The sequence below is a fragment of the Felis catus genome, chromosome A2 (genome assembly GCF_018350175.1).
Source record: "Felis catus isolate Fca126 chromosome A2, F.catus_Fca126_mat1.0, whole genome shotgun sequence".
NCBI lineage: Eukaryota > Metazoa > Chordata > Mammalia > Carnivora > Felidae > Felis > Felis catus.
Genome location: NC_058369.1, coordinates 139,256,594 through 139,271,569, shown reverse-complemented (window position 1 = coordinate 139,271,569; position 14,976 = coordinate 139,256,594). Strand labels below are relative to the sequence as shown.

General features: G+C 37.9%; 1 long non-coding RNA gene across 3 annotated transcripts in view; it reads left to right on the top strand.

The window, feature by feature from the left end:
* Positions 1-14,976, top strand: part of LOC123384002 — a 287,319-nt gene that overhangs the window by 81,777 nt on the left and 190,566 nt on the right. For all 3 annotated transcript variants that reach the window (XR_006594474.1, XR_006594473.1, XR_006594475.1), the window contains exon 3: positions 10,581-10,673. This is a non-coding gene — a long non-coding RNA (uncharacterized LOC123384002). The remainder of the gene's footprint in view (positions 1-10,580; positions 10,674-14,976) is intronic.

The window sequence follows — 14,976 nt, the reverse complement described above, 5'->3', positions numbered from 1 at the left end:
ACAATATGTTTTAAAACATTAAACTTGCTGAAACTTATTTAAAGTTTCTTTAAATGTTTATTTTTGAAAGAGAGAGAGACAGAAGGCATGAAGGGGAGAGGCAGAGAGACAGGTAAACACAGAACTTGAAGCGGGCTCCAGGCTCTGCGCTGTCAGCACAAAGCCCGACGCAGGGCTTGAACTCACAAACTGTGAGATCATGACCTGAGCTGAAGTCGGACACTCAACCGACTGAGCCACCCAGGTGCCCTGCTGGAACTTATTTTTTTATATAGGAGAACAACAAAAGTAAAGCAAGAGTACCAAACAACCCAATATAGACTGTTCCTTTTTTTTAATGTTTATTTATTTTGAGAGAGAGAGAGAGAGAGAGAGAGAGAGAGAGAGAGAGAGAGAGAAGGGACAAAGAGAGAGGGAGACAGAATCTGAAGTGGGCTCTGCATTGACAGCAGAGACCCTGATGCAGGGCTCAAACCCATGAACTGCAAGATTGTGACCTGAGCTGGTCGGGCACTGAACCAACTGAGCCACCCAGGCACCCCTAGACTATTTTTAAATGCCACTATTAATAAGTGAAAATACGGCAATTATATTATCCATAACTTAAAAATTTTTTAAGCAAATTTCAAATGGTAAATTTTAATTTTTAATTAATATTTGAATAAATATTCAAGAAACTTCGGTTAAAGAAAGAATCTTGTACAGAGCATTAGAAAGCTTGGGATTTAGATATATATTTGCCATTAACAGGGTATTGACTTTTAATAATTTAACTCTCTGAGGTCTTATTTCTAGTTCTATGGTTCAATTAATATATTTTTATGGCTTATTAATTTATAAATAATATATTTGATATTCCAAAATTCCTAATTCAATGCAGGTGAAAAATGTGTTAAACTCAGCGCTGCTCTGGGGAGAGAGTGGGATAAAGAAGGTCTAGTCCTGTCCTCAATGAGTTAGAAGGAATAAAATGTCAGTGCCAGTAAGAAATAAATTCTGTAACTGAGATTAATAAAGTGCTTAATGAAACTGCCAAAAGGAGCATTTTTTTTCCTACTTGAGGGAAATGACATTGCAGGGTAGATAGCTTTTATATATATCAGTATTCTAGCTGAAAATTGTCTTACAGAAAAACCTTGCATTAAAAAAAATATTTCCTCAAAACCATTTGCATCTTTTGGGGTGGGGGGGATGAAAAGAAAATTTTAACTTGATAATTTTTGATATCTGGTAAAAATGAATATTTGCTTTTCTTTTAATAGATTTTGACCTAATGCCTGACAAGTGCATTACTTCATTAAAATAGTTCTTTAGGATTAACACCAAAGTGGAGACTTCTGCTTTTCCTATTCAATATTTCATCAAGGATCCTAGCTCTGCACTTTAAACATAGGGAAATACACAGTTTGTGCATAGTCACCTGAGGACCCCTACTTGATGAGCTTGGAGATATACCAAAACCTGCAATAATAATAATTACAAATTTAAAAACAATATTTATGTATTTATTTTGAGAGAGAAAACATGTGAGCAGGGGAAGGACAGAGAGAGAGGGTGAGAGAGAATCCCAAGCAGGCTCCAAGCTGTCAACGCAGAGTCCGACGTGGGGCTCAAACCCACGAACCCATGACCTGAGCCAAAATCAAGAGTCAGACGCTTGATCAGCTGAGCCAGCCAGGCATCCCTGTAATAATAATAATTTTTTAATGGGGCGCTTGGGTGGCTCAGTCACTTAAGCATCCGACTTTAGCTCAGGTCATGATCTCATAGTCCGTGAGTTTGAGCCCTGCGTTGGGCTCTGTGCTGACAGCTTGGTGCCCAGGACCTGCTTCAGATTCTGCATCGTCTTCTCTCTCTGCTCCTCCCCTGCTCACATGCTCTCTCTCGAAAATAAATAAACACTAAAATTTTTTTTAAATAATAATTAAAAACTGCCCAAATGTTACTGTACCACTGTAGTAAGACTCTAAATTTAAATTATAACCACAGGCATCAGGGTGTTCTGTATTCAAGTATGTGCTGAAATTTCAGTGTTTGGAAAATTTTTAATTCCAGAAGGGAAGATGATCTTTTTGTTACTTGAAGTATAATTACAATACAATATTATATTAGCTTCAGTTGCACAACATACTGATTTAAAAAAAAAATTTTAACGTTTAATTTATTATTGAGAGACCGAGAGAAACAACATGAGCATGGGAGGGGCAGAGAGAGGTGGAGACACAGAATCCGAAGCAGGTTCCAGGCTCTGAGTTGTCAGCACAGAGCCGGATGTGGGGCTCAAACCCACAAACTGTGAGATTATGACCTGGGATGAAGTTGGTCGCCCAACCGACTAAGCCACCCAGGCACCCCTATATTGATTTCATAATTCTATACGTTACTCAGTGCCCACCATGGTAAGTGTAGTCACCATTTGTCACCATATAACGTTTTTACAATATTACTGACAATATTCCCTATGCTGCATCTTTTTTCATCTCTGTGACTTATTTATTTTATAACTGAAATTTTGTATTTCTTAATTCCCTTTCTGTTTTTCCTATCCCCTCTCCCAGATTATCCTTTAACTATAAGAATTCTTCAGGGTCCCACTTATATTGGTCAAATATATGACGTAATTGTATGTAATACGTATAAATACGTATATTTATAAATTAATTTTTAGACTTTCAACTCAACTTTGTTATGTTATTACCAGTGTTTCTAAAATCACGGGTATATTTATTCTATATCTGGACTTACATTACAGTTGTACCAGAACAGCTACCAACGTAAAAGAAATATGTGCAGTACCCTTGTATAAAGTGAAACATAATAGCTAATTTAATTTTGAGTAAGTGCATATTTTATACATTGCTTCTTGCTTAAAACAAAGACACACTTACATGATCACTAAATTTCAAGGTCTTGAAAAGCCCTAATAAGAAGTTTCTTCTTTGGTGTATAAGGTGGCTGGGCAAAAGTGGTGGTGGTGGTCAGTGTGTGTGTTTTGGAGGGGGAGTAGGAGTTCACAGCCTTCCTTCTCCCTCCCCTCGGGAAAGAACAGGTATTGCCAGTTTATCGTGTCTCCCTCTCCTGCCCTCTAAAAAGAAGAGTGCAATTCTCTTGAGTAAAGCTATCATAGAGACCCTAACTGCATTCCCCCAGAGGGATGTGCAGGTAGAAGGAAATGTGACGTGCCGGAAGAGGCTCTCTGGTGGAGAGGAGAAAAGTGGTTGAGGGAACTAGATCATGGAGAGAAGTGAGTCCTTTTGCACTAAGAATGTCAGAGGTATCTGGGCATTTCAAGGTGTTAAAAAAAGAAACAGGATTATAATTGGCATCATCTCGAACCATGTCCTGGATTGCTTAATGTTTTCAAAATGAGCTACTTATGATCAGAGTTTGTGTTTAGGGCATGCTGTACTCAATCACATGGAGCATGGCAACAGGTTATATATGTAAGACAGACTCCTTTGTAATAAAGGAAGAAAAGTCCCTCAAGATGCTTGGCATACAGTAGATGCTGTATAAATATTAGAAATTATGGGGGCGCCTGGGTGGCGCAGTCGGTTAAGTGTCCGACTTCAGCCAGGTCACGATCTCGCGGTCCGGGAGTTCGAGCCCCGCGTCAGGCTCTGGGCTGATGGCTCAGAGCCTGGAGCCTGTTTCCAATTCTGTGTCTCCCTCTCTCTCTGCCCCTCCCCCGTTCATGCTCTGTCTCTCTCTGTCCCAAAAATAAATAAATGTTGAAAAAAAAAATAAAATAAATAAATAAAAAAAAAGAAATTATGAAGAATTTTCTTCAAGAAGACAGGCTTACAAATTGCAGGGTACTTGAAGAAAGAATCTCTTTGTAAAAGGATTATTTCATTTTCATTATAACAACACTACAAATTCCTTGTATTTTCTCTTCTTTTCTTTCTTTCTTTCTTTCTTTCTTTCTTTCTTTCTTTCTTTCTTTCTTTCTTTCTTTCCTTCTTTCTTTCTGAGAGAAAGAGAGAGAACACAGGGGAGGGACAGAGGGAGAGAGAGAGAGAGAGACAGAGAGACAGAGGAAGAGAGAATCCCAAGCAGAGTCCATGCCCAACTTGGACCCTGATGCAGGGCTTGGTCTCACCACTGGTGAGATCATGACCTAAGCTGAAATCAAGAGTCGGACTCTTGAACAGCTGAACCACCCAGATGCCCTTGTATTTTCTAATCTGTTTAATTTCCTGTTATTTCAAGTAGTATTCTGTACGATAATATTCTAGCACATGAAATAATTTGGGCAACCTCATGGAATTTCCTAATTTACAATTTGGCCTAAAGCAAACTCTTATGTACATTTACATTCTTTTTTAAAAAGCATAATTATTAATTATTATTTTCTCCAGAATGTATTCTCTTCATGTGAAAGACCTAAATTATTAAAACTATAAAAACTACTGCAGATATAGCACATTTATAAAATCCAGTGTTACAGAAAGTGTGGGGGAAATTTGCATACTTTTGGGAATATTAATAGGAGGATATGAACAATATATACCAAAAGCTTTAAGATGGTACAAATCCTTTGGCATGACCAATTAAGTTCTAGAAATTTATCCTAAGGAAATAATTAAGCATGAACTTAGAGATTCACCTACAAGGTGTTCTGTATTTATTACTTATTAAAAAATTATGACAAAAAATTAAAACAGATTAATAAATAAGCCAGAATTTATCTACTAAACAGTAGAATTCAGCCACTAAAAAGTATATTACAGGTAACTTTGGTATTTTTTTGCATGTAAATAACACATGAATAAATGTTTAAATGGTATTTGCATAGAGTAAAAAGTTAAAGGCTCAAATTGCTATTTTCAGTAATGAAAATTATGAACAACCCTCCCACTAGGGACATCTATGAAGCTGACAAAAAAATTTTTTAAACACCTTCAAAGTATGAAAACCTTCACAAAATGGTAAGAATTTATGGAACTAGTTTCTAATATAGCTTGTAATAAAGAAAGCCAAACGACAGTGAAATAAAAATATCATTGTACTGGCAGAAAATTTCCAACTTTGAGTTCCATACTGAGAAAAGTATTTTCCACAATGGAGGCAAGAAAAACAAACAACCAAACAGACAATTTCAAGAGAAATTTAAAAATCTGCTTTGGGCAGAAGGAAAATTATCTCAGATGGAAGTCAGAAATCTAAGAATAGGAAAGAACACAGCAGTGATGGCAAATATGTTGACATATATAAATGAATATTAACTGTATGTAAAAATAATGATGACCTGAAGTTTCTTAAAAAAGAACTAAAATAAAAAAATAACAATTAGTTGAGAAGGGAGTACAAAGAAACTGTTGTTAAGAATTTGTCCAAGAATAGGGCCAACATATTGATTAACATTAAACTTTATAAATTAGGAATACATGTAGGAATTCATAGACTATGAATTAAAAGCAGGTGAATTGCATATATAACTTCCAAAAAGAGAACAAATTTAAAATATTAAAAATGTATTTAAAAGAAGAGCAGAGGAAATAGAAAAGTGTGATAAATGGAAAGCACAAAATAGGTTAGCAGACTAAAAGCCACATGATGTACTCTATATTAAAAGAAAGAGAATAGGGGCGCCTGGGTGGCGCAGTCGGTTAAGCGTCCGACTTCAGCCAGGTCACGATCTCGCGGTCCGTGAGTTCGAGCCCCGCGTCAGGCTCTGGGCTGATGGCTCGGAGCCTGGAGCCTGTTTCCGATTCTGTGTCTCCCTCTCTCTCTGCCCCTCCCCCGTTCATGCTCTGTCTCTCTCTGTCCCCCCAAAAAATAAATAAACGTTGAAAAAAAATAAAAAAAAATAAATAAAAGAAAGAGGATTGAGTGCTCCAGTTAAAAGACAAATATTGTCTAATTGCATAGTAAAAAAAAAAAAAATACAAACATGAGATTAAATCATATGAAATTGCTAATGGTTGATAATTTTCAGACCATAGGCATTGCAATTTCATTTGATTCAGCTAAAATATTATTTGGAGGGGCACCTGACTGGCTCAGGTCACGAACTCACGAGCTGATGAGTTCAAGCCCCGCATCGGGCTCTGTGCTAACAGCTCAGAGCCTGGAGCCTGCTTCGGATTCTGTGTCTCTCTCTCTTTATGCCCCTCCCCACTCACACTCTGCCTCTCTCTTTCTCTTAAAAATGAATAAATATTGAAAGAAAACGTTAAAAAATAAATAAAATGTTATTTGGAAGAGACACGTATAAACTGTTAGGACAGAGAAACATTTAAGTTAAAAGAATGGAAAAGATAGCTGTGCAAACTAAACTAACTAAAATAAAGCTGATTTATCTAGATTCATAGACAAATTAGAATTAAAACCAGAAAGCATTATCAGAGATGGAGTCAGTAATGATCGAATTTCATTTCAGTGAGTCATCACAATTTATAATTTGTCAACACCTAATTACAGTAGTCTCAAAATATAGAAAACACAATGGACAAAAATACAAAATTGACAAATCTAAATCAGAATAGGGTAGGTTAGCATGAATTTCTCAGTGATTGAAAAGACAAAGAAACAACCAGTAAAGAAATCTGACGTTTAAATTTTCTGATTTGAACAACATAATTAACAACAAATTAAGGGGTGACTATAGAACATTATCTGCAACAACTTCTATATAAGCTTTAGTGGTGCACACCAAAGGAAGAGATAATGAACTTGAAACGGATCAACAGGATTCCATAGGAATTTAAGAAACAAAGACAAAATTAAAAAGAAAGGAAACCAAATGTTGACATGTGAAACTGGAAACAACCCAAAAGAATACACAAATAGTAGAATATAGAATATACTATAAATGTAGAATACATAAATAATCATATCATGTATTAATAGAAGAAAGCTCCAGAAACGTGTTTACCAAGGAGTTAACAGATAATAGGTAACAATTATTGTCTCTTTTTCTTTTATTTTTCTATATTGTCAGTTTTTCATTAAGTATTTGTTGAATAATCTTTGTAAATAAAAAGCTTATTTTTCATTTACCAAAAACAAAATAATGGACAGATTATTCTAATATTTAAATGAGGCACTATCTTTTCAAGTGTGAGGCAGAGATAAGCTGTATGAAAATCATTCCGGCTATTTTAAGAATTATCTCGGCTATTTATCAAAGCTTCATGCCAGACCTACAATCAGAATATTTGGGGATTGTGCCTGGGAATCTGTAGGTTAATATTTTGACGTTCAAGTTAGAGAACCATGGAAATAGAAGAAAAGTGACAATGGTTAAATATAGGAAAGCTAGCAATAATCTCAATGATTGATGGTTGTAATAAATGCCACATAGATCTCCTTCACTTTAATCCACTGATATGGCAAGATGAATCAATTGTGGATATAAAATCTATTATTTTGCTGTCATATTCTCAGAGGATGGTTCTGTGATTTCAGAAATAGAACACCATAATGGAATTAATTTTGATATTCACAAATAGTGACGATGTATTTAGCTTTAACTTATGTACCTCTGAAACCATGATTTTGAGGGGTTATTTTGTTATTACTTCAAGCATACAGGGCTTGACATTTTATCAAATTCTTAACTGTAATTAATTTAGATATACACTTGTGTGTTCCTGCATATGCCTAGCTAAAGACTAAATACTATGATTTGGAATATATATTTTGAGTGGGTTGGAGGGGATGGTATTTTTAACAGAGGCTCTAAATAATAGGCACTAAAAGAATTGTTTCCAATTTCTAAAAACAAATAAAGTAAAGCTCAGTAGTTTGATAGATGTCTATGAAGTATTACCAAGATTTCCTTACACTGCATACTAAGGAAACTTAGCCAAAGTTCAAAGGGGTAATAGCCTTTATTTTGCCAGAAAGTTCTATAATTCAGGTGAATAGATGCAGATAGTCTCAAGTATAGGGGATTGCATCATGCACAATGCAGTTTAGTAGAAATAGTGTGACATAGTGCTTAGAAACATTAGTTCTGGGATGCAAACTGGTGCAAGCCACTATGGAAAACAGTATGGAGATTGATCAAAAAATTAAAAATAGAATTACCTTATGATACCACTACTGGGTATACACAAAGAAAATGGAAGCACTAATTTGAGAAGATATATGCACCCCTATGTTTATTGCAGCATTATTTATAAGAGCCAAGATATGGAAGCAACCCACGTGTCCATCTGTAGATGAATGGATAAAAAAGAGGTAGTGTCTATATATAGTGGAATAAATGGATTATTACCAATATCACTAAGTTGTAGCACATCTGTATTAGCCGAGTTTTGCTAGAGAAACAACCAATAGGAACCTACACAGAATAGTTATACACAAATATAAATGTATATACAGATACAGATATAGTTGTGACATATCTATAATGTATACAGATGCATGTGTGTATGCATTTATGGGTGTGGGAGAGATTATAGGAATTGCATCATGCAATTATGGAATCTGAGGAGTTCCATAATCTGCCATCTGCGAGCTGGACAAACAGGAAAGCCAGTTGTGTAATTCAGTGATGTCCTAGGGCAGGAAAGGTGATGTCCCGCTCAAGCAAACAGCAGATTCACCCTTCCTACACCCTTGTGTTCTATTCAGGGCCACAAGAGGTTGGATGATGTCCACCTGCCCTGGTGAGAGTGATCTTCTTTACTCAGTCAATGGATTCTAACGCTGATCTCTTTTGGAAACACCCTCACAGACATGCCCAGAAATAATGTTGATCAACTATATAGGCATCCCTTAGCCTAGTCAATAAACACATAAAACTAACAATCACAACATCACATTTGCATTTTCTTGTTAATGAAAGTGTATTTATATCTGTGATTGTTTTTCTTACATATTCGTCTTAAAAGTTCATTTGTTAGAACTCTTCACCGGAAGGGTCTTACACATGTCGGAAGAAATATTTTGATATGCAGCTTGGGGTGAGGGCATGACATCCACACGGGGCATTTCTGAGAACTGTCTTGCCTTTCCTTAGAATTCTATTCCAGTGCCAGTCACTTTAACCCTCTTCTGTTAGTTTCTTTAGCCATGTCACCTCCATCATTTTCCTTTTTTTTTTTTTTTTAATTTTTTTTTCAACGTTTATTTATTTTTGGGACAGAGAGAGACAGAGCATGAATGGGGGAGGGGCAGAGAGAGAGGGAGACACAGAATCGGAAACAGGCTCCAGGCTCCGAGCCATCAGCCCAGAGCCCGACGCGGGGCTCGAACTCACGGACCGCAAGATCGTGACCTGGCTGAAGTCGGACGCTTAACCGACTGCGCCACCCAGGAGCCCCCATCATTTTCCTTTTGTAAGCCTCCCCTCCACATCTCCTCTCGTGGCATCTGACTCTGCTGTGAACTAAAATTTGATTTTCTTTTGGTGTCTTTAACTTTCACTTTCATACTCATTACCAAACGTGACAAATGTTCTTGGATGCTGCTCCTTTTAGAGGAACTAGAAGTAGTCTAAATTTTAAATAATTCCCCTGATACATGGGGTGTATAAAATACACATATCGATGTGTACATCTACATATGCAGATGGTCCCCAACTTACAGTGTCTCAACGATTTTTTGACTTTATGCTGGTGCAAAAGTGATACGAATTCCGTTGAAACCATTCTTCCAGTTTTTGATTTTGGTCTTTTTCCTGGCTAGCAATATGCAGTATGATGCTGTGTTGTGATGCTGGGCAGTGGCATCAAGCCACAGCTCCCAATCAGCCACACAGCCATGAGAGTAAGCTATGATCCACTTATAGCCCATACATTCTGTAGCCATACAGCCATTCTCCTTTTCACTTTCAATACAGTATTCAGTAAATTACAGGAAATATTCAACACTCTATTATAAAATAGACTTTGTGTTAGATGATTTTTTGTCCAACTACAGGCTAATGAGGGTTTATCTGAATGTAGCCCCACCATTAATCAAGAAAAGTCTGTGTATAAAATCCTACACATGCGCCCCCTATACATATATACTCACTTGGCTTTATAGCCGTGGATAAGATAGGTAAATTTAAGGATATTCTATAGGATTGAGACATTGCTTTGAATACCCTGATAGAACCGTTGATAAAGGGTGCTGGGACTATAGCAACCCAAGAGGAAAATGACATGTCATAAAAACAACAACAACAACAGTATCTGAAAACATCCTTTTTGTTTTAGTTCTCTTTTCTTACCACCCTTCACTGTATAAAGTTTAGGAGCTTACATTAAAATTGATTCTGATTGACCGTGAGAGAGTGAAACAATTCTGAGTGACTGTGAGAGAAAATCAATCAGGATTTTCTTCCCCACCGAGAGTGACATGAGATGGCATCACTAGACAGGGACACTTCAAAGACCCATGTGGTTGATGAATTAATGAAGAAACAGTAATTACTACCTCGATCAAAATATGGCTGTTTATTGTCCAGCCCATTCATGCAAGTCATGACACTTGTCACTATCAATTACTACCAATTGCAAAGGAATAACAAGGTTTTGTTAACGTTAGCATCTCCTAATCGGTGGGACATATTACAAATATTAACATCAAAAATATCACTTCAGGAATTAAAAATGCTCCTTTATTCTGGTCCTCTGCAGGCTCCAGAAGGGCCGTTCTGGGGAGGACATGAGGCACAAGGTATAAGGCCACAGAGAGGAGCCACAAACTATCAAGGAGATGTGGATGTAGAGGTAAGAAGTTAACAAAACACTTCATACTCCCTGTGACCAGCCTTACCCAAGAATGTGCAAATACCATCGTTCTTGGGAAAAATTAGTCCCGCTCAAGGCTTCTGTCAAGAAAGTGTATCCCCAACTGAAATTACCAAGGCCTCACCCACCATAGCAGGATCTTAAGGAGCTCTGCGGTATCCACCATGGGAGATTACATCCTTGATATCAAGGTCTTTCCTGCTGGTGTTCCTCTGATCATACCTCTTCCTGTAACACAATGTCTACTAAATGGTACACTCATGGTCTCTTCAAGTGTGCACTAAGCGTTACTAAAAACTGAGAGAGTTTAGGGTTGGTAAGCAGACCGGTTTATGACATCAATTGCTCATTGTCTATTTACATGTGTCTCAAAAGTACCCCCTTTGCATCTGATGACCTTTGGACACATTTCCCAATCCTGCTCATTATGACTTGCCTGCTGTCTATTTTAATCCTTTACTGTAGATACGCTTGTCATGGCCCTGCAAATCCTGGGACAAGGATTTGGACTTCAGTGCCCCTTTACTTGAGAGCAGGGATCAACAGGGGCACTGGTTGCTCAGTTGGTTAAGCATCGACTTCGGCTCGGGTCATGATCTTGCAGTTTGTGGGTTCGAGCCCCGCATTGGGCTCTGTGCTGACAGCTCGGAGCCTGGAGCCTGCTACGGATTCTGTGTCTCTGTCTCTCTCTGCCCCTCCCCCACTTGTGCTCTGTCTATCAAAAATAAATAAAATGTAAAAAAAAATTTTTTTTTAAAAAGAGCAGGGATCAACAGAATCCACTCTATACATAGTCCTACTCTAAAGACTCCAATCTGGGCAAAACTCTGGGTTCTAATCACACTGTTAATCTAACCCAAATTCTCATGGTATTTTATTTATTTGGCTCAGATATATTACTATGGACAGGAACCTCCTTCCATACTCAACTTATTTTATTCATCTTTCTGCCCCCGAAGATCACTACATACTCACATTCGTTTCTAGATGAACCTTCCTTCCTTCACTTGACCTCACACCTTGGAGAAGCAGTATCATATTGAGTCAAGGATTCAAATGCCCTTTTCTCAGTACTAGGTCTCCTATGTTAATGGGTTGTATCAAAGCCTTAAGATGAGGAAAGATGCAGGAGATGAAGCTGAAAACTGTAGTGGAGTTTTGCTCTATAGCACCTCGCCTATTGAAATCGACAAACTCATCTTTTTTACGTATAGGACCCTGTCTCGGACTCTGTCTCGCCTCCAGATGACCTAGTTTGACCTTGGCTAGTAGCCCTTTTCTTTCATTTGTTCTTGGCTCTGACAGTCAGGCTGCCTCTTGAGTTCCTGTCCTGGTTTTTAGACCACAAATAATAATAACTTGTTTTGTATTGGTCTTTTTACCCCATAGTTAAAATATTTTGTAAGATTCAGACTGATCTGGGTTCAGATCCACTTTGTGCTTTTTACTAGCTCAGGGAATGTAGATAACCTAACCCTTATGAACTTTAGTTATCTCCTGTGTAAAATAAGAGTGGGAATGGGTAAGTTTCAGGGTTTTTGAGGCATTAGCAGAAACTCAATAAATGGCAGACATTTATGTTATTGTAATCGTTTTTATTATAATACTCCGCATCTCCATTTACTACCTGTCTCCAGAAACAGTGTTCAATTCTTTTTGGCTGTCTGCTCTTTCCTCCTCTCACTATTTGTTCCTTACTGACCTCCATCAACTTTAAGTTATAACGAACAGTTTTGGGTTCCCATTTTGGAAATTTTGTCCTCAAATACCCTAACTTATCTGTGAGAGTTCACTCACAGTAATCTTGTAGCTTGGAGTGATTTGTTTCCCATTTCCTGGTAAGCACCTTTTGTCTTGGCATATTATTAACATACCTTTTTTGAGTTCCTGTACTCAATTTCCAAAGTGTAGAGTGGGGGCTTCCACACACATTCAAGCAATGCTCTGACACCAATTGGACGTCCTACAATTCAACTCGATTCTGACACTACCTACCCAGAGATGGCATCAGATTCCACAGGTTGAAGACTGCCTCACCCCTTAAACACCAGTCACAAATGCAAATTGTCACTTGTGCTTCTGACCAACTGACTATGAATCAGGTTCCCACAAACGCCTCTTCAGATTTGATTAATTTGTCAGCGTGGCTCAGAGAATTCAGAGAAACTTTTTTACTTGCTAGATCATCAGTCTATTATAAAAGGATATAACTCAGGAACAGCAAGATGGAGGAGATGCATCTTGTAAGGCATGTGGGAAGGGGCCCAAACTTCTACCCTCTCCAGGCACGCCACTTGCCCCACACGTCCCCATCTTCGCCAACCCAGAAGCTCTCCAAACTCCATCCTTTCGGGTTTTTATGGAGACTTTAGTACATAGGCAAGATTGATTAATTCAGTGGCTGTTGGTGATTAATTCAACCCCCAGCCACTGTCTTCCCTCCCTGGAGGTTGGGAGGTGTGAGTGAAAGTTCCAACCCTCTGATCACGTGGTTGGCCCCACTGGCAACTAGCCCCCATCTTTAAGTGCTTTCCCAAAGTCACCTTATTAACATAACAAAAGACACCTTTATTACTCTTCATCAGAGGAAATTCCAAGGGTTTTAGGAACTTTGTGTATGAAATGGGGACAAAGACCAAATACATACTTCTTATAAACAATAATCATAATATTGCAATATCCCTCTTACTCTCAAAATACTTTAAAATATATGATCATCCAACGCTGACCAGACCATGCCTTGTTTTTGAGCTCTGTGCTTTTTCATATTTCCCTGACTTAAGCCTGCCATTTTGATAAACACGTCCTGCTCTCTCTTTAATTCATGCTTGTTTGTGTGACTTACAGAACCATCCTTGAATCTTGACAAATGAGATGTGGGTTCTAGTCCTGTGTCTTCACACTCACCGTCCCTGAGACCTAAGGAAACAATGTCTTAAGCTTCAATTTCTGCATCTCCTTAAGATAAAGTGATGGTAACGTTGCCTTGTTCCTCACAGGGTTGTTATGAAGCTAAAGCTAAGTATGTGTGAAAGAATTTGGTAACTGGTAAAACATGTACAATTATAAGGACGATTCTGGCGGGCTGCTTCCCAGACATTCTTGGACTCCTACTAAAAAAGGCAATGCTACACACCAAGGAAACACATAGTTTGTTGATACATGATTCTGTTACTAAGGTGTGCAATAAAAACCTAAAGTGAAGCTCAGGTAAATACTTCTGGTTGTTATATGTTTGTGAAGTTCAGCCATTTTCATTCTAGAAAAAAATTCTCCTTTCCTATAAGGAACTATTTTTGTTGGTGGAATCATGAGCAATGAAGAAAAAAGATGGGAATTTGTAGAAAGCTGAGAATGAAGGAGTATCTGGACACGGTGACACTATGATCCTCTTCAGTCACATTGTTTAACTGAGTCATGTCCCTGGAAGATGACAGGCTGTTGGAGGTTCACACTTGATGGGAGTCACGTCAGGATCACAATCTTGTGCAAATGTGTATAGTTTCATCCCCTCGCTTCTCTCACAGGGATTGAATATTAAGTTATGCTGAAGCCATCATATTGCAGGACTGGATTAAACCTCTGTCTCTTCATTCCATTTCCCTTCACTGAAAATCTGGGGCACAACTCGTGCCTCCATTAGTGCCTGATGGAAGAGTTGAAACTCCCTGGGCTTTCTTTGAAAAATGCCATGTCTAATGTTCTGCTATGGACGTTTGCCTTGAGTCAAATACGGAACTTATGTAGAATTATATGTGGGCTAGTGGTGAGCATTGCTCTTATAAGATAAGGGATCATTTCACATTATTCTTATTTTACTTTAATGCTTGGGGTCCTTTTAGCCAAGCACTAGCATTTAACTCTGAAGAAGCAGTGGTAAAAATGCAAATAAATGACCCCCCAAAATTATGTTTTGACCTCCAGGAAATTCATCTAAGAGTAGAAAATTATATTCAGAATCAAACATTTCCTTAAGCATCTGTATTATCATAATGTTTTGTAAAATTTCAAACTTACTTTTACCTTGAAATGGCCTGTGCAGTAGTATTTGTTAAATATACATTTAGTGTAGCGTATGATTTAGAAATTTTTATTATTTATTTTTATTATTAAAAAAATTTTTAACGTTTAATTTTGAGAGACAGAGAGAGACAGAACACGAGTGGGGGAGGAGCAGAGAGAGGCACTCACAGAATTGAAAGCAGGCTTCAGGCTCTGAGCTCTCAGCACAGAGCCCACCATTGGGCTCAGACCCAGGTACCGGAAGATCATGACCTGAGTC